The following is a 22,050-nucleotide window of genomic DNA, read 5'->3' as shown; positions in this document are numbered from 1 at the left end:
CATTAATTCAACGTATTTCTCAGATTTTTTGGAAAAAATGGCGCGTTGATTATTTGCAAAGTTTGCAAAAACGTTATAAATGGAGCACTGTTACACCAAATATTAAGGTAGGAGATATGGTACTTCTGCGTGACGATAATCTCCCTCCAGCTCAGTGGCTTCTTGGTAGAGTGTTAGAATGTATCGAGGATTCTGATAATGTTGTACGCGTAGTCAAAGTAAAAACTGCAGATTCGGAATTTAAACGTCCATTGAGTAAACTCTGTTTACTTCCGGTAAGAATGATGAATGAGAATTAATGGGTTCAGAATGAATGTTTGAAATTTTGTGTTTGTTAATTTTTGAAATTGTTTTATAAACTAATTTGTCATTATTTAGCATGGCGGGCAGCAAAACCACATTTAATTTAATTCGAATTTTTCCTTTTTTTACTTTAATTGAGCGAAATTATAGGCGAGGCGAGCGGTATGTTCAAATTGTCGACATATTGTCGTTATGAATGAGTGACGCCTGACGATAGGCAGCACGTCTTCTGAATCTCGGTACCCTTGTAATAAATTCCCGGAATTTGTGTGAATTCGTAGAAGTAACCCTTCAGTGAGCAAGAGTGCGAGGAACGTGTCAGTCGCCTATAATTATCGACTCGTATTAATTATTAATTAATCCTTTGGTGCTATTTTAATAAAGTTTAAAATTATAATTTCTTAAAAATAATTTTTATTGGTGAACTTTGTTAAGTGGTTTTTCCGCTAGATTTAGGACTCCTTTATGAAATAAATCAGATATTATTTCTATGTTTAATGAACTGACGCCTTATTTTATCATTGACTTGAATTCCTCAATCCAAACCGATAATTTATTTAATATACAGTCGGAAAATATAACAAGTAAAAAATACGAGTCACTAATGAATTAGTAGTTTTCTACTAGCAATTAGTAGTTTTTTTTACTGAAATATAGTCAAAACTATTACTAATTCAATTGGCAAACGAATACGCACTCTTTCATTAGTAGAAAACTACTAATTTAGATTTAGAGAGTAGTATTAACTTCGTAAATTGAATTCAATACAACTGATATGAGTAATTAGAAAATCGACAATTCTAATTTTGATTCTGTCATGTTATACAAAAAAAATTTTTTTATTTTATTTACATATTATATATCCTCAAAAACAATAAGTTTTTAGTTATTTTTATATATTTTTTATATTGTTGTAATATATATATTTTATACTATGAAGATATTGATCCAGTAAAGGAGTTGAAACATCTAGAAATTGATGAGTTTTTTATATAATTGATAATATATGTAACGAAATAACACATTAACAATCCCATAAATGCACCCACTACAACTAAAATGTTTTCGACAAATTCCATAACTTTTCTTGATGTTCTGTGTGTATTGGTCAGAAAAATATAAAACAATGTTTGTATTTACGTTTACTCTTATTAACAATTCAAACGATTAAACTCGGATTAATCTAATGTTTCCACACAGCACCGAAAATTCCCTGAAGATTTATTGAAGGTTTAAACGTTGACTTGGGAGTATTGAATCGCCGGGTTCAGAAAAAATTGTTTAAATATTAATATGTCCGCATGTGAGTAAATGTTGAACGCAAAGATTGCAGTGCAACCCGTGTAGAAATTTCTCATGGCCTTTCTAGACTACAGCTAGGCAGTATTTATCGTGTTAATTTATTCTGAAAAAACTGTCCTGGCCCTGAAAAGTTAATGTACAGTTTTTATACACTTTTCCCTTTACTTTCTTTGATATATGAAGCCAGTCTAGAATCTAACTTAAATTTTTCAAGGATACTGAATTTAAAATTCAGTACAAGTTCGTACAGAAGGTGGCACTGAGAATCTATTAAGAGGCTGGCTACAACGAGAGCAAATCAGGAAGGTTAAATTTATTCCTCTGGCGTACTAAACAAGTGGAATAAATTTTGCGTCTGCGCAGAATGTTTGTGTACATCTGCGACCACGGTTGCGATAGTGACAGGTTAGAAAAGGCGATAACGTGGTCGCCAAAGCCAGCGAACTTTTTAAACCTGTCCTATTGCAACCATGGTCGCAGCGCCTTGTATATCCAGCCATGACCTGGTATTAACCATGGTCGCAGATGTAAACAAACATTCTACGCAGACGCAAAATTTAGTTTAGTACGCCAGAGGATTAAATTTAACCCTTCTAATTTGCTCTCAGTGTAGCCAGCCTCTAATATAGCAGACGAAATCAGTCCTTTTGACGTAGGGTATGAAGAAAAGAAACCAATAAGGTCGATTATTGTAATTTACTTTGTGTACACGATCTTGTTCATAATTTGCAAAATTTATGGAATTTTTTAATATTCTTCATAAAGACTCTTTGTTCATACATGCCACGGAGAAAAATGGATACTTAAATTTAGTATCTGTATATTCACGAGTAAATATATTAGATACTTAAATATGGGACAACTATCTATAGATACTCAGATTTAGTATCCTTGGATATTTAATTCTATATATTAAATGCTACTATCCAAGATATTCACATTTAAGTATCCCAGATAATAAAACGTACCACCTAAACAAAAGCGCGCGCAAGCGCCTTGTAGTTTTTTCCTTTTTACGAACACTTTAATAACATAAATAGAAATTATATTTTTAAAAAATACTGTAAAAATAATTTTTCATTAATAACAAAATTTTTTAGTCATACATTATTATTATTATTTTATGTAGTATTTTATCATTTTATATTCAAAAATGTTAAAATATACACAATGAAAAAAAATTGTTATTAATAAGAATGTTTACACATTTTTATAATAAATTATTATATTTTTATTTACAATAATTATAATATTAAAAATTAGTATTATTTACATATTAATCCATTTAAAATTTTTCGTTATTAATCATAATTATTTATACATTTTTATTATGATAATGAATTATTATTTTTTTAATTTTAATGTAAAAAATTAATTATTGCTAATTTTGAAAAATAATTTTAATAAAATTATGTTTTATTTCAACTATATTAAACATTTTATATTTAAAAAAAATACTGTAAAGATAATATTTCATTAATAATTAAATTATTGTAAAAAATAATAATGAAAAATTTTATTTAACACTTTTTTTTAATTGTCAATAATTAATTTTTAATATTAGGATTAAAAATATGATAATTCACTGTGATAATAAAAAATATGTCAGTAATTAAGATTAATAAAAAATTTTTTTACCCTTTTAATATTATATTCAAAACTTTTAATATTCATTTGTATTTTCGTATGATTTAGTTAGTGTAGAAAATATTAAAATATTATATAGAAAATTATTTGTTCCTAGTAATTCATATGCAATTTTAAATTTATAGTACAAAATTAATTTAGAATGTTTATTTTAAAAAACAATAATAAATAAAGAATTTGAAACTATGCTTAAATGTCACAAAATTTGTTAAAATAACATAAATTATTAAAAAGTAATTCTTAAAAATGTCAAATTTAAAAAATTTTTAACTTTATAAAGAAGAATCTTAATTTTATTTACCTTTTATATATAAAATATTAAGAATAACCTTAATCTTGATGAACGTGGAAAAATGTAAACAAAAAAAACATACGTTAACCACAATTAGAATTGTCAAAAGTCAAAACCTATAAACGAAACAAACGCAAGAACAACCAACTTCAGGTGTGGACAGAATGAAAGAAAGAAATTCACGATTATTATATGTAAAAGTTTCGGTATTTATATCAATTTCAATCAATTATTCTCATTATTTCATGGAATAAATCAGTTTTTCGATCATAATAAGGAATAAAATTATAAACAAACTTGAAATACAAATTTTTTAAACATATTTTGGAATCTCAAAATTTTTTTGTTGATTATATATATATATATATATTATACACTTGTCAACGATTTTCTACACGTGTGAAACACAGAGATTTTAGGTTAGTTTTTCGAATTGAATATAGCAGTGCGGCGTGACTTTTGCGCAAGCGCTTATGTTACATTTAAATATCTAGAGATACTAAATCTGAATATATATTTTTTTACTAAGATACTATTTTTGAGTATATAGATGTTAGATTTAATTAAAATTTTTTTAAGTATATTTTGGATACTATATTTAAGTATCCATTTTTCTCCGTGTGCGAAAAACAACTGCGCAGCTATCTAAGCCATACACAGTAAACTTGGTTGTCTCTTTTTCTATTGCAACGTTTTGATGCACATCTGCCGCCCCAACAAGAATAGCAGTAACTACATTTTTATAAAAAATGAGTTTCAGTGTTTAAATTCCTTAAAATTTCATTTAATGCCATTATAAACAATTATTAAGATGATTTTTGTTTTTATTATTAATAATTTTTGAAAAATAATTTGCCGTAAGTAACCAGACCACACCAACATATCGTAACTGCAAGGTGGATTGTGCGCCTGCGCAGAATGCAGTTACGATAGTCAAACAGCAGAAAAATTTTAGTAGATACGATCCACGATTGCGCATGATATACCGGCCGGCTTGACGTTTTTTATAGGTTATGTTTTTATGCCAAACGTGATTATGTAGTTTTAATAATTATAATTTCAAGTTTATTACTATAACTTAGGCAGATTTAAATATGAAACCGTTATCAAAGAAATCTAGTCACATTCGGGTGTTGAAAGAAAATGTATCACATTGTGAAGAGCAATTTGAAGCTGTAGATCTCTCTGTTAATCTGTCGAGCTCAACTGAAAACGAAACACCGATTAAGAAAAAGACTGTTGCTTATCAAAGCGATAATTGGAAGGTTCTTAACCTTAAACGTGAATCTGGCAGTCTTGAAGAGCGTAGTGTATTTTCTGATTTGACAAATAATTCTGGTATTCCAAAAAAGAAACCGAAAGTAGTGTCTAATGAACGAGTTGAAATGTAAGTATACAATTTAAAACCATTAACCTTATTACCGATGCTAAATTTATTGAGAATATTTATTGTTTTTATAGATCACAAAACAAGTTGCTTGAATTAAAAGGTAAATATGTAGGAAACACTGAAAGTAACCTTGTGCACTTAGATGACAGTCATAATGAATCATTGATTTCCGAGCATCAATCCCCAGAGACAAACCAGAAAGTATTTGACCAAGATTCTTCAGAATTAATTGTGAATTTAAATAGCGATAATGAAGAGGAATTGTTGAGAGAGAAAAAAATAACGTCAGAAGAAAAATACGCTGTAAAAAGTGGCTGTGACGATAAGTGCAAAAAGAAATGTTTACGTACATTTGACGAACAAAATAGACGGTCAATAAATTTGCAATATTGGTCATTGGATAGTAAAGGCAGACGTTTTTTAATTCAAAACTTACTGTCTATTACTGAAGTTCAAAGAAGAACTTGTTCAACAGTATCACGACGTTTAAACACAGTAAAATATCGTCTGAAGGATGTAAATGGTGAATTTGTCGAAGTGTGCAAAACTTTTTTTTTAGCAACATTAGGATACGATAGAAAAAACGACGCAATAATAAAATGTTTAATGCCAAAAAACGAAATTATTCCGAAATATGATAAACGACGCAGATTTGCGAAAAGCTTGGATAAGGAAACAATACGTAGTTTTATAGAAACTTTCAATCCAGCGGTATCTCATTATAGAAGAAAACACGCGCCTAATAAGAGGTAATTTATTAAAAAATTGCTGTTGCATTATGTTCAGGGTGTTATGCAATTCGATAATTTAAAATTCCCGGGTTTTAAAATAATTTCAATTTTAAACTAAAATTGAACAGTAATGAAGTGTATTTTTTCAAACTACATAAAAAGGCATTAAAAATACATAAATTGTCGTAAGATCTTTTATTGTTTTTTCAAATGATTAAAAGTTTCTCTAAAAAATCAAAATTTGACTTTTCTTTTGAAATTCTAAAATACTTGTAACTATTTTTCAAAATCGGCATAAGCATTTTTTTTAATAATTAAAGTAGTATAAAAAATTTAAGATTAATTTTAGTTTTATTTTAGTATACAAAATATAAAAATATCGTTTTTGTTTTGTAGATATAAATAAATAAATAAATAAATTAAAATTAATAAATAATAAATTAGTTAACAAGGAAATAAAGGTAAGATGATTCTGAAATGACCAGATTAAATATCTGATTTCAACGATCCCAATATGAAATATTTTGCATTAATAGATTTATAAAAAACAATCAATAAAAGCAATTGATTAACAAAAATCTATTAATCCAAAACAATTCATAATGGGCACATTGAATGAGGAATTTAATGAGCTTTAAATTAGTATTTTTAAAATTAACGTAAATTTATGTGTTTGTGAAATATTTAATTTTTATTAACTTTTATTAATTAATTAATTTACCTAAAAACAAAAAATGAGATTTTCATACTTATAGTGCGTACTAAAAGTATATATTTTAAGCCTTCCTAAGAAAAAAATATTTTAAAAAATCCCACTCTTGAAAAAAATCAAAATTTTTTTTTGTTTTTCAAACGAAAGGTTAAAAAGTGTTTGAAAAAAATTGTAATTTTATAATATTATATAAGAAAAACATTATGAATAAAAAATTTACGGACTTGACAAAACATTCCCAGTTTTTTCCCGGCTGAACTAAATTCCCGGGGTTTTTCTAGATTTCATGGTTTGCTATAAACACCCTGATGTTATTATGTTTTATTTTTTACAGCATGTAATAAAAAATTTTGTCTGTACAGGTATTTACCTTCAGATTTGACTATACAGTATTTACATGCTCAGTTCTTAGAAAAGTACCCCGACATGAAATGTTCGCTTGAATCGTTCAGAAAAATTGTTTCCGATGACTTAAATATTTCATTCACCAAACTTGGAAATGAAGAATGCGAACATTGCGTATCTTATGAGATGCATAAGCAAAGTCATAATGATAGGAATGATGATCGTCGAACAAAAGAAAATGCTTCTAAGGATAAAATCGAAGAATCAATTGGAACTTCTAATAACTTGTCAGGTAATACCTCGAATACGTCGGAAGATAGTATTTTAACTGAGAATGTACACATTAACAACAATGATAGTAGAGAAAAATGCCGTGATTGTTTGAAATGGGAAAAGCACATGATTCAAGCAACTGAAGCTCGTGAAAATTACAGATTAGATGGGAATTCTGAAAATTTAAATGATAAAAATATGTGTTTTTCAATTGATCTCCAAAAAGTTATAATGCTTCCTCGTATGAATAGCATAAAAAAAGTTTTGTTTACAAAAAGAGTTATAGCTTTTAATGAAAGTTTTGTTCCTGTGGGCAACAATCAAAAGCATTTAAAACCCCATGCAGTAATTTGGGCCGAACCTATTTCAGGGCGAAAGAAAGAGGATATCACAAGCACATTTCATGCATTTCTTCTAAATAATCGCGATGCCGAGGTTATTACCTTATGGCTTGACAATTGTACTGGCCAAAATAAAAATTGGACCCTGTTCACGTTTCTAGTTTATATTATTAATTCAGATGAGATCGCTACTAAAGAAATAACTTTAAAATATTTTGAGCCAGGACACACGTTTATGTCTGCTGACAGTTTTCACCATCAGGTGGAAAAGTCCATGGAAAAAATGCACAACGTTTACGATTTTAATGATTTTCAACAAGCTGTACAGTCTGCGAACTCTGGAAAAGTTAAAGTTATAAATATGAACTTTGAAGATTTTTCTCAATGGAGAGATCACTCGTCTCAATATAAATTGAAAAAACTGAAACCAAGGGTGTATTTACATGATATTTCGATTGTAAAAGTGCAACGTGGAGCACAAATGTTGTACTATGCGAATTCGTTCTCATCATCTTTAAAAGAACTGAATTTTCTAAATAGTAAAGCTTTAAAAACAATTACAAAACCACCTCGAAATGATCAACCTCGCGGTATACCTGAAGAGAAAAAAAGGTCAATTGTTTCTGAACTTTGCCCTTTAATGCCCGAAACTCGTCGTCAGTATTGGATGGACATGCCGAGCAGAAACGATATATTAGATTTAGTTACTGATGTTGAATACTAAAAACAACATATATCGTCAAGATACTTATAGCAATAGCACAATTTTGTGCAATGTGCACCTTATATATTTAAAAAAATATACACATATATATTTTTTTATTTCAATTTAAATTATCTACCTAGCTGAAAGTTATTTGTCGTTATAAATTTCTTAAGAGACTTTAAGTACTTGAAGATTGTTACTACAAAGTATATTCCAATAATAAAAGAGAAAGATATATTTTATATAAATAATAATAAAATAATAAATTATGTTCACATTATACTATCAGTGTCTATTAATTTTTAAACAACCAAGTGTGTTTCACTGTCATTATTATACACAATTGAATTTTATATATATTTTATTAAATTTATATATATATATATATTATTATATTTATATATAATTCAGAATAACTTGCATTATTATTTGCAACTAAATAAATAATAATTATGTTTTCTGAACTATAAATAATTTAATTTATATATTATTTCAAGCTAAAAGAGAATTTTTCCCTTTCATTTATTAAAGACCAAAAGTTTTGTTATTTTAAATTCATTATTTAAATAAATAAGTAATAACTTAAAAAACAACCATTTTTATATTAACTATATTTACATTTTTTTAATCTTTATATTTTTTTAAATAAATTAAGCATTAACAATAAAGCTTTGAATGATGGTATTATACTAAAAATTGATTTTACTTTTCTAAGAGTTCAAATTCTACCTCTGAGAGTTTTACACTTGCGCAGTTTTAAAAAAAAGTGAGGTTATGTCAATCGCGAATTTACTATTTAAGTTTTTTTTCATACAGAACTTGAAAATTTCAGACATTTCGCATAAAATACATAATTACAAAGAAATATTATTTTTGTTTTACACTTTCCTGAAAACGCGGGTTCTTTATTTATTAAGATTTTTACTGTTTTATTCAACTTTCGTGAAGATACGATAGCTAATGCCTGTGTCAGAGAATGATCTCCATATCGTAACTACATTTTTATAATAACAACAAATAAAAAAACCCATTTTTCTTGATTTTTTTAAAATTTCACATTTTTTATCCTATTTAAACAGGGGTAATTGATGTGTCATATGATAATTTGTATTATATGTTTAAATAAAAATGTAATGTTGGATCTCCATATTGCCTAATCGGTAGTTACTGCTATTCTTGTTGGGGCGGCAGACATAAGTTATATCAAAAAGAGATCGTTTTGTGTATCATTTTTAGAAATGATACACGAAACGGTCTCATTTTTTGATGCAAAAAATTTAATCAATTTATATCAATCATGGCCGAATTGAATCGACTCAAAATTGAACGAATTTTTTTCAGATATTTTGGTAATAGTACAATTGCGGAGACCATTTCACTATTTAATTTGAAAATGAAAATAACAGAAAATCAAAGACAATGTGCAATTCGATAATTAAAAAGTGACAGCTTATAAACATAACCTAAAATGCATGAGAAAAAATTTGTCGATAAAATCAATATAGCCGAGCTTTTTAGAAGGTAGATGGCAGTTTTGCTTTTTATAAAAACGATTTAGAAAAAATTTAAAGAAAGAAAATAGATGAGTGCTGCCATCTACCTTCTAAAAAGCTCGGCTATATTGATTTTATCGACAAATTTTTTCTCATGCATTTTAGGTTATGTTTATAAGTTGTCACTTTTTAATTATCGAATTGCACATTGTCTTTGATTTTCTGTTATTTTCATTTTCAAATTAAATAGTGAAATGGTCTCCGCAATTGTACTATTAACAAAATATCTGAAAAAAAATTCGTTTAATTTTGAGTCGATTCAATTCGGCCATGATTGATATAAATTGATTAAATTTTTTGCATCAAAAAATGAGACCGTTTCGTGTATCATTTCTAAAAATGATACACAAAACGATCTCTTTTTGATATAACCCTACCAAAAATTGACTACTGGCGCAGTACTGCGCCAGTATTGGCAGTACTGGCGCGGTATTGGTACCAGTACTGCGCCATTAGTCAACTCTGGCAATTTTTTATAGGGAACTTATGTGCATCAAAACGTTGCAAAGATTTGATGCAATTTTTGGTCTCAATTTGAGACTTTTAGGAAAACTGTGTAGAAAACTACTGCGCAGCCGTTAAAGATTTTGATTATAAACTGTAAGGGAAAACTCAAGATCATGTACATGAACTTACGCACGATCTTATAATATGTCTCTGTACAAGATCGTTTTTCCAATTCTTTTTACATGTTTACTTGCTGCTCTTGTACATGACCTGGTGAATAAACATGTGCAAGATCGCTTCACGATCGGGCACAAGATCGTGTACACGATCCTGTAATATTGATGAGATAATTTAAAAAATTATAAAAAAAAATTTCTTTTTTTTATCTATTTAACTTTTTTTTTAAATATTCAAAACAAACAACATTTTAGAATTTCACAAATAACAGGAATATTCTCTCAATATGACAGGAATATTCCGCTTAATATCACAGGGATATCCTCTCAATATTATATGAATTTCACAGGAATATTCCCTCAGTATCATACGAATATCACGCGAATGTCACAGGAAAATAACCGTGAAATGCCCCGATAAAGTGGACCTTATGATATCGCCTGAATGTCACTGGAATATTCCCACTTGATATCACCTTGACAATTGTTAAATTTCATAAAAATTTTATTTGAAAAATAATTTTGAAATAATTGAATTTGTGATGAATTTCATTAAAATTATTAAAAATAATTAATTTAATGAAGAATTATTTTAGTTCAAAATTTGTTAAATAATTGAATTGAAGAAGATCTGAAGAAGATCTACATTTTATACTAAAAAAATGTATTTTATTAAAAATTTTTTTTTAATGTAAAAAAAAGTCGAAAAAGTTGCCGTCTGACTGAACAGAGGGGTACAGTACGGACGGTAGTGAGGGAACATACGGGGACGAAAATTTGCCGCTGAGCAGATACACGGGGATGAGTTGGCGGCGAAAAGTGGTCTGCCCTCCTCCTTTTATAGTTTTCTGCGAATATAAAGGGCCCTTCTATATATATTCTATAATATCTTTGGACAAACCTTTCATCATACGCAATAAACTAATACAATTATTATAGAAGTGTCAATGTCGTCAAACCGGAGGGACAGCATTTTTATGCAATTTGGTGTATCATTTATCACGGTAGGCAGGAAGCCGGAAAGTTATAGCCTTGTCAGGCACAAGTCAGTTTTTCTAAAAAGGGCCGCATAAAAGATAGTGTTATCAACTCAGTTGTAAACAAATCTAAACTTATTGTCTAATAACAATCGAACATTAAAAAAATATTTTTTTTTATTCTTTATTTTTAATGCATTTGTATACTTTCAAAACTTGAAAATTTATTTTCTTTTATAATCTTTAATGAATTCATTTTAATATTTTTACTATTTACTTGACAATGTATTTTTGATACTTGTATACGAATCAGAAGTATATGTTTTTACGCCTGCGATAAAATCAATCATCCAAAAATTATAAACAATACATATAGCTATTCCCACCATGTATCCTATAATATACGGAACGAGGAACGTGATAATAATTTGGTACATTCTTTTTGTTTTACTATGTGTATGGAATGTAAAAACATAAAACAATATTTATTCTTACTTTTACTCTTATTAACAATCCTACTGAAAATTCCCTCATAGCCATATTGAAACCCACATGGGTTCATATTTAGGAAGCCATATGGAATCCCATACAAAATTGTATATGTACTAGGGGGCTATGCCCCCTGCGCGCTTCGCGCGCCAACCCCCATCCCCCCTCCTCTCTTCCCCTAAATTTAAAGGTTAAGATCGTTTCAAGACTCTGAATACAGCCTCAAGTCCCCCCTCCCTTTTCTTCTACCCCCCCTTCTCTTGACTTGCGGCTATATTCAGAGTCTTGGAACAATGGCGGCGGCGTTGGCGGCGATATCTTTTTGTAATATAGGTACATATTTGGAACAGGAATTTAAATAGGAAAAAATATAGGAATTATCATATGAATAGAATTTATGATAAAAACTTTATATATGAGGCATTTCATATGAGAATACGGGGTCATCTCTCGGATTTTTCTCAAAATTCGGTAAATTGTAGTAATAGTAGTGCTAAATAAGTGTACAAAATTTGAATTTGAAATTTTTAATATTTTTCGAGATATTTACAATAACAAATTTGAGCAATATTTTTCTAATTTACTTATAACTTTTTTCCTAGTAAAAATAGAGAAAAATGTTTTAAATGTTTTTTACGTAGAAAACCTTAAACTTTAAAAAAAAATTATTAATTTTTAAACAAATTGTTTAAAATATAAAATTTGTTTATAACTTTTAAACATGTTCTCCCTCATTTAGAATCACGAAAAAAATCATGAATATTGTTTGTCATAATAAATCGATGGTTAAATTCTTGAGATGGCATAATTTTTTGTTTTCGAGATATTAATTAACCCATTAATGCCCATACTTAGACACATGGAAATATCTGCAAAATCAAAATTGGAAAGAGGACTGCGATCCAAACTATCATTGTTTGGATCGCAGTCCTCTTTCCAATTTCGATTTTGCAGATATTTCCATGTGTCTAAGCATGGGCGTTAATGGGTGCACCACAGTGCATTTTTTGTTTATAAATTATTTATAACAAATGGCGTGAAAATATTGAAAAAGTCATACTTGTTCTTTTAGTAATTTTTCCCGTAGAATCGAATGGCGCTGTTAGTTTTTAAAAATTCATCAATTTTGTTAATTTGTTTATAACAATGTGTTTAAACAAATTTTTTTAAAACAATTTTTAACGTCAAAAGTCATTTTTTGGACCGCAGTCCTTTTTCCAATTTTAATTGTGCAGATATTTCCATGTGTCTAAGCCTGGGCGTTAACAAAATTAATATTTTTAAGTCAACTTTGGTGCGTTTTCTTCCGGAAGTATAGGACTATTAAATTATGCAGACTAGATCTTAATCAGCGACCCCGAAAACGTTAAGATACTAAATTTCATAAAAATTTAGTAACATGTTTTTCATAACATATGTACATAAATTGTACCATAACTTTTAATAGGAGCTAAATTTCATCATAACATTTTTGATGTATACTCTAGAGACATTAAGAATTGTAAAGAAGCAAAAAAAAATCAAAAATTGTTTTTTCTCATGAGTAATTCCCCTTAAAAAAATGTATAGGTCTTGAAGCAAAACAAAAAGTTCGTCATGCCCGCATGCGGGCATCTTAATGATCATGAACTAGACCTGATTCGATTTAAGTATTTCATTCGAATATTTTTAGAATCAAATTATTATTATTAACAATTTTTTCTGCAAGAAAAACTGTCAATTTGCAAAAAAAAATTATTTATTTAATTTTAACACAAGAGAGCCAATTTCTTAAGAAAAGATTTTCTAAGGAGTTCATAAAATTACAAAAAAAACTTAAATTTACTTTATACATTGCTTCCTCATGGAGAATGCATACTTCAGCTAGACAGCATTTTTTAAATTACAATTTACTCTTCATTTATATATTTCACACTACCAAATGGGAAATAAAATAAATTTGTATTTTAATGGGACAATATTGGGAGCCACTAGTTATTTGCAATTTATCAAGCAGAATATAATAAAAGATAGATTTTATGTAAAATTAATAATTCAACAATTGTTTAAACAAATAATTGTTTGCTATTTATTAACTTTTTTCATAATGTTCCAAGAAATTTGCAATTTTTTCCTAATTTTGCAACTTAACAAGCATCCCAGGTGCGAGTTGGGGGTCGGCCCCAAGTTGGGCCAACCATGTGCTCAGTCGGCCCACCTTGGGCAGCCAGAGGACGGGCTAACTAGCGAATTGATAACGTCAACCGACCTGGGGTCGACTTGGTTCGCCCAACTATGGGTACCCAAGTCGGGCCAACTGTGGCTGCCCTACTTGGGCCAACCGTTGGAGACGACGGTCGGCAGCCACAGTTGGGCCAACTATGGTAAAGATTGTCGGCCCACCTATGGCAGCCAAGGGTCGGGCCAACTAGCGAATCGATAACGTCAACCGAACTATGATCGACTCAGTTGGCCCAACTATGGCTGCCAAAGGTTGGCCGACCTTGGCATTAACATTTTTGCCGACCAATAAAAAATAAAATATAAAAATTTGTTATACGAATAACATATATTAGTAATTATTCTAAATTCATCATACAATTATTTTAGGTATTTAAACACTAAACGCAATCAAATACATACATACATTTTAAAAATATTTATTGCTCGTAAGAATCGAACCCGCAACCTAACGCACCGAAATCTAACACGCTATCCATTACCCTATGCTTACATGAGAGTCTAAGGAAAAATTAGTCTCCTAAGTTGCATCTTCAAAGAAATTTAGCCGACCGTCGGCCCGACTTGGTCCGACCATTAAGAAGTGGGTTTCTTAATATTTTGGCTGCCACAGTTTTATTAATCACCATTTTGTTTAAACTTTAAAGTATATGCCAACTGTGATTGCTAAATCACAAGTCATTGCAACCGACTATCCCATAGTCGGCCCAACTAGAGCTGCCGACCGTCGTGCCCGATGGTTGGCCCAAATATGGCAGCCACAGTTGGTCTGACTATGGAGGACTATGCCGAATGTATTTTTAGAAATTTTAAATAAGAATTAAAATTTTAATTATCACAAAATTAATATAATAATAATTAATATTATAGTATTAACAAAATAATTCTTTAAAAAATTACATATTTTAAATTATTTATAAATATTCTATTTTATAATAAAATAATAATGAACAATTTATTTCATATCCCAGGTGCGAATTAGGGTCGGCAGCCAGAGTTGGTAGGTCGGGCCATGGACGGCACATCTACGGCTGCCAAGACGTCGGCAGCCAAAGTTGTCCCGACTTTGGTTACTACTTTCACCCAAAGTTGGGCCGACTGTGGCTACCAAGGTTTAAAATCCATAATTTCCAATGGTCGGGCCGACTCTGGCCAAAGTCGGGCCGATGGTCGCTTAAACTGCGACAGCCGGAGTTCAAAAATTAGAATTTCCAATAGTCGGGCCGACTCTGGCCAAAGTCGGGCCGACGGTCGGTTAAACTGCGGCTGCCGAAGTTCAAAATTCAGAATTTCCAATGGTCGGGCCGACTCTGGCCAAAGTCGGGCCGCAGTTGGGCCGACCATCATATTCGTAAAGTAAATTTCTTAACATTCATGGCCAAAATAAAAAATTTTTGTGACATTTTATTTAACTAAAAAATTACAAGGATTATCTGATTTATTTTTCATCATGAATTACAAACTGGATTTTTCTGAAGTTGGAGCTTATGAAATCATTTTTGTCCTTAGACTTTCATGTAAGCGTGGCGTAATGGATAGCGTGTTAGACTTCGGTGCGTTAGGTTGCGGGTTCGATCCTTGCGAGCGATAAATATTTTTAAAATGTATGTATGTATGTATAAGATTGTCTTAAGTGTTAATGTGTATGCAATAAATAAATGATGAATTTCAGACTATACCCAATATATGTTAATTATATAATTAATAATTTTTACATTTTTTCCAAAGGTCGGCCTAACTTTGGCAGCCATAGTTGGCCCGACTCTTTTAGCCATTGGTCGGTCCAACCATTTCTACCAAAGGTGGGCCAACAATGGTAACCAATGTGAAGCCAACCTTCATTGTTTGCCGACATGGTCGGCAAAACTTTGGCGTCCATGGATGGTCCGTCTTTGGTACCAATGGTCGGTCCAACTTTGTCAGCCATTGGTCGGCGGATGTTATCAATTCGCCAGTTCGGCCGACCATCGGCTGCCAAGTCGAACCGAACATTAACATGGTTGGCCCGACCATGGCCCGACCGACAATTCGCACCTGGGATCGAATCACTTTGGCGTTGGCAAAAAATTATTATAAAAATAAAACTTATTTAGATAAGAAAATTAGTCAATTTGAAATAAATTTTGCGTTTAAATTATCATGTATTTATATTTTATACATTTAAACTGCGACTGTGACTGCCGACCGTCGGCATCAACGGTTGGCCCAACTGTGGCTGCCTAAGTCATGCCGACCATTATCCCCTTACTAGGACTGCCGACGTTGGCAGTTATAGTCGGGCCACCTTTGGGTGACAATATTTACCATGGTCGGCCCAACTAGGGCGGCCGACTTACGGGTAGCCCTAGTTGGGCCGACCATGTGCCGACCAACCATCTCTGGCGGCCGACCGAAATTTGCACCTGGGATAATATAATAGCAAAAAAAAATTATATTCAGTTTGATAAATTGCAAAATTAGAAAAAAACTGCATCTTTCTAGATGCATTACAAAAAGAGTTAATAAATAGCAACAATTATTTGTTTAAACAATCGTTTAAATAGTAAATTCATACAAAAACCTTAATAACTTCGAAGAAAAGGTAAGAAATTTATAAAATTTTGCTACTTTCTATGTATATTTGAAAAAGTTATAAATTATTAACAATAAATTGTTTAAACAAATAAAAAATCAACAAAACATTAATAAAATATATTATGTGATAAAATATAATAATTTCAGAAAAAAACTGGATGATTCCAAGTTTTTATTTCAATATACGAAGAAGAAAACATTTGACCCACCCTGGCCTGGGTGGGTTCCCGTCAACGGCGTATATAAAAAATCTGCAGTCCGGCGAAGGTTAACTAAATCAATTAATTTTAAAAAATATTAAAATTTTTATTGCAATAATTTTTTTTTTGTGAACCAAGAAAGAAACCATTGGCTTCCAATGTTGGCGCATTAATAAGACAATGGTAAGCATTGGCAATTTCTCACTGGGTAATGTCCTATTCTTGAAAAAATTTCACGCGTCAGCTTCACACTACATTTCTTCCTTCATAGACAAGTGAAATAGATGAAATGAAGTCGCGCGCGAGATCAGTCACGTATTTATACTTTACTCTAAATTACTTCGGAGAAGGGATATGAATGTGGTTTGTTTGAAAGGTCAATTAATTTATTAAATCGCGCTCCAGAGTTCAGCAAACTTATACATTATTTATACAACCCTTTTCCTCCATATAATTCAATATTGAATAAACGTGGAAATGAGGTGTATATTATGTAAATGTTGTTTGCAAACAAAAGCAGAAAAACAGGTTTCCTCCACTCAGAGTAAAAAAGTTCTTTGTAGAGTCACAAAAATATATACTGGTATTTTTATTACTGAGGAATGCAAATGACTAAAACCCTACTTTAAATAGGAAAAAATGGGTTCATTTCTGCACGAGTTGTACGCTGTTATTTTAATAATAATTTTAATAACCTTAAACAATCTTTCTAATTTTTCATGTAGAATTTATTGATTAGGATTACATAGTTTTGCAAAAAATGTTACTTTTTTATAATTTGTTTAAACAATAATTGTTAAACAATTATAATTTGCAAAACAATATTATACGGATAATTATTATTTTATTTACCGGTAAATATAACATTAAAACAGATTTTATTTTACCCTGGCTGGATAGCATAGCCGCATAGTACGTACAGATTGTATATGTAAAAATTGTTTATTTAAAAAAATTAACAAATTATAAATATTTTGTGCGGCCCACCACGAATATTTCATTCTTGAACATCAACTTTGAAGATTCTATGTCAACTTTTACTCAATTCGAAAAACAAATTTTTAATAATAGAAATTACTAAATTATGCGCTACGCGAATAATCACCATATTATATAGAAAATAATAAAATAATCACAAATTGGTTTAGGAAATCAATATGGTCAGGATGATATATAAATTATAATTCAAAACATTGATTAAAATATAAGTTGAGTATACTTATTTGTTTAGTAGATCAAGCAATTCAATTAATAGATAAAAAAATTCATAAAGAAAATCTTCAAACAAATCAAAAAAACATTCCCACACAGCACAATATCTTGCTGTAAGCTTCCTTTGAGTTTATACCTAAGATTCGTTAGCTTACAGCGTAATATTCATGTGGGGTTAAGGTGAGCTAAAAATATCCTCTCTACCGTAAGCTGCAGTGTAAGATTGTAGTCAGCTTCCAGTTAAGCTTACTGTAAGCTTCCATGTAAGATTAATGTAAGCCTCATGTAAACTTCCTTTAAGCTTACACTACTGTTAATTAATATTAATAAATATTATTTATTAATATTTAACTATTTTCTTCACACCAGATGATATATATATATATATATATATATATATATATATATGGGACGTTTCGCGCCAACCGGGCCACCTATCTCTCCAAAATTGAGAGCTTTCAAAATTATTGATTATATATAAAAATTATTTGTATATATAAGTACTTTGAAAAATGAGTGGCCTTTTGAAAAATCCAATATGGCGGCTGAAATATAACCCATAAAAGAATGAAAAACAGGAAAGATGGTTACAAACATATAAATAAAAATGAATATAATGAAGAAAACAGCTCTGCATCGACATAAAATTCATCACTTAAGAATAGACAATATATACCATAAGTGAAAATAATAAATTTACCAAATCCAAAATGGCGGATCCAATATGGCGGACTAAAATTTTTAAAAGTAATTGGAATCACTTGAGACTTGCCACTAAGGGGTTTTTGGGGTCGCTGATAACGAATCTGAAGTCATTTTTCTAAAATTCAAAATGGCGGATCCAATATGGCGGACTAAAATTTTCAAAAGTAATTGGAATCACTTGAGTCTTGCCACTAAGGGGTTTTTGGGGTCGCTGATAACGAATCTGAAGTCTTTTTTCTAAAATGGGTAAAAAGTTAAAACATAACAATAATTGTTTATTAAAACAATTTTATGCAGTAGTTTTGAGCAGTATAACTGAATTTCTTATTTGGATTATTAATTTAATACTATGTGGTACTAAAAAGTTAATTATTTCATAGAAATTTGTTGATTTCTAGTTTTTTTTGAATATGCTATAAATAATCAATAATAAATTGTTTAAAAAAATGAAAAGTTTATCGTAAAATTAATAAATTAGATACGTATCCAGCGATCTAGAAAACACTTTAGAGCTAAATATTGAAAAGATTTATCGAGTTATTATTCTATTTAGACTATGACGTGTGCATACAATATGCTCAAGCAAGAAATTTAGTTACTTTTTTTAACGCTAGATGTCGAGGATAAATGAATCCATTTCTTTCTCACTATAGAGACGCAACTTCCATATGATAAATAGAAGCACTTTGGTGAACATTCTTTTTCTGTGTGGTTAATAGTTGATGCGTATACTGTTCTTCTTACTTCATTTTTTTATTTTCATATTTGATTTGAATTTCAGTCTTTCTTATTATTAGCGTTTTACTTTTTTTTTGTTTTTTTTTTTATTTTCAGATTTTTTATCATAATACTGAATTTTCAATTTGAACGTATATTTCAATCAGTCCTTTTGAGGACTAAAATAAATAGTTTTTTTAAACTGTTTATCTCCTGTTCCGATTAATTATCGCTGATTTTTTTATTGGTGTCAAAAAAGTAAAAAATGAGTACTTTGAGAGAAAAAACTCGCTCAGATAGGTGCGTGAATCCCTTTAATGAAAAGGGACATATTGGTAAGGGTTTGCGAAAAATTTCAAAATTAATTTTGAAAGAATTTCCTAACTTAAATGAAAATGCAAAAGTTTGTTTAATGTGTAGAGACATGTTTACAAAAAAGCATGTTTCGAGTGAAATATTGAACAGTAAAATTAGTTTTGATTCAGAGCAGTCTGATATCGAAGAAGAATCTTCCTCAAGTAAAAAGACGCGTTTCACTAGAGAGAATGAATTAGAAGAGATGTTAAATGGGTTAAAGGAAAAATTCGTTTCTCTTGCCGAAAATGATCCACATCGTGTTACAATACTTACGATAGCTCCTGAATGCTGGAGTGCTCGTAAAATCTCTCAGGAATTTGGGGCATCTCGAAGAATGGCTAAAAAAGCTAAAAACATAAGAAAACTGGAAGGTGTTTTAGCTATGCCATCCTCAAAAGTTGGAAGATGCTTACCTGAAAAGACGAAAGAGAAAGTTCTCGAATTTTATGAAAATGATATTAACAGTAGAATAATGCCGCATAAAAAGGAAACAGTTACTGTATATAATGAAGGGCGAAAAGAAAAGGTGCAGAAACGATTGTTACTTTGTGACATAAAATGTCTACACAAACAATTTAAGGAACAGAATCCAGAGCATCCAATTGGTTTTACAACATTTGCTGAACTTCGACCTAAGAACTGTATACGTGCAGGTGCAAATGGTACACACAGTGTTTGTGTCTGTACTATTCATCAAAATTTCAAGATGATGTTCGATGCAGCAAATATTGCAAAACTTACGAATGATCTGGACATATCATTGAAAAATTATAAAGATTGCTTCCAGTTAATAATGTGTAAAAGGCCAAAAGAGGAATGCTTTTTAAGAGAGTGCAAGCTTTGTCCAAACCCTGAATTATTCTCTAATTATTTAATGGAATTATTCGAACAAAGAGGTATTTCAGAAATCATTTATAGCACGTGGGAAGCTACCGATAGATGTACATTAAAAAAACAGTGCCTATCTATGCCAGATTTTGTACAGGAGATGTCCAACCGTTTGGAAATATTACTGCCTCATGATTTTATTTCAAAGAACCAGTCGAAATTCCTCCTTGAACTAAAAAATAACTTGCAGCCACACGAAGTAATAGTTCAATGTGATTTCGCAGAGAATTATGCTTACGTTGCACAAGACGCTGCGCAAGCTTTCCATTATAATAATGACCAGTGTTCTGTTAACACTGTAGTCTTCTATTATAATAATGGAAAGGAACTTTTGCACAAAAGTACAATCTTACTTTCTGAAAGTACAACTCATGATACTGCTGCTGTGTACATGATGCAAGAATTACTCATACCCGAAATAAGAAAAATCGTTCCTAATGTTCGAAAAATTATTTATTTCACTGATGGGGCTAAACAGCACTACAAAAATAGATTTCAAATGAGTAATCTTGTGCATCATGAACAAGATTTTGGAATTGAAGCAGAATGGTATTTCCATGCGACAGCTCATGGCAAAGGAGCCTGTGATGGGTTGGGTGCTATTCTGAAAAGAGAAGCTACTCGAGCAAGTCTTCAGGCAAAATCAACAGAAGCCATTCTTAACTCAGTAGATCTTTTTAAATGGGCAAAAGAAAAATTTAAAGAAATTACATTTTTTTATTATGATCAGAAGAAGCATCAAAAAACCCAAAGACATCTGGCTAAGCGATTTTCAAAAGCTCCACAAGTCACAAAAATCCAGAGTGGACATGCTTTTAAAGTACTTCCTGGAAAAAAATTACAGGTGTTACGATATTCTGGAGCTAACATTATTAAATGTAAAAAAATTAATAATAAATGCTGTTACGCTGATTTAGATCTTAATCTTTTTTCAAAATTCAGGCACCTCTACCAAACAGCCCTTTTAAGGGCTATATGATGTACAAAACCGATCGTGCAACCTCCCCGCGGTGTACATCGGGTAACGCCAATGTCGACGGTACAATTACTTAAGAAAATAATGTAATTCAATAAAAGTAAGATAAGATTTGTAAACAGCGACCCCTAAAACCCCCAAGTAACGACTTTTACGCGATTTCGATTAATTCTTTGAAATTCATCCGCCATATTGGATCCGCCATAATTAATTTTAGAAAAAAGACTTCAGATTCGTTATCAGCGACCCCAAAAACCCCTTAGTGGCAAGACTCAAGTGATTCCAATTACTTTTAAAAATTTTAGTCCGCCATATTGGATCCGCCATTTTGAATTTTAGAAAAATGACTTCAGATTCGTTATCAGCGACCCCAAAAACCCCTTAGTGGCAAGTCTCAAGTGATTCCAATTACTTTTAAAAATTTTAGTCCGCCATATTGGATCCGCCATTTTGGATTTGGTAAATTTATTATTTTCACTTATGGTATATATTGTCTATTCTTAAGTGATGAATTTTA

General features: G+C 30.4%; 1 protein-coding gene across 2 annotated transcripts in view; it reads right to left on the bottom strand.

Annotated features, from left to right (window-relative positions):
- Positions 1 to 22,050, bottom strand: part of LOC127278979 (alpha-glucosidase-like) — a 94,704-nt gene that overhangs the window by 67,431 nt on the left and 5,223 nt on the right. The gene's annotated exons all lie outside the window — the stretch shown is intronic.

Source organism: Leptopilina boulardi, unplaced genomic scaffold (assembly GCF_019393585.1).
Source record: "Leptopilina boulardi isolate dan_hultmark-lab unplaced genomic scaffold, ZJU_Lbou_2.1 LbouV2_213, whole genome shotgun sequence".
NCBI classification, from domain to species: Eukaryota; Metazoa; Arthropoda; class Insecta; order Hymenoptera; family Figitidae; genus Leptopilina; species Leptopilina boulardi.
Note: the sequence above shows the minus strand (reverse complement) of the source record. Positions and strands in the feature narration are given on the sequence as shown.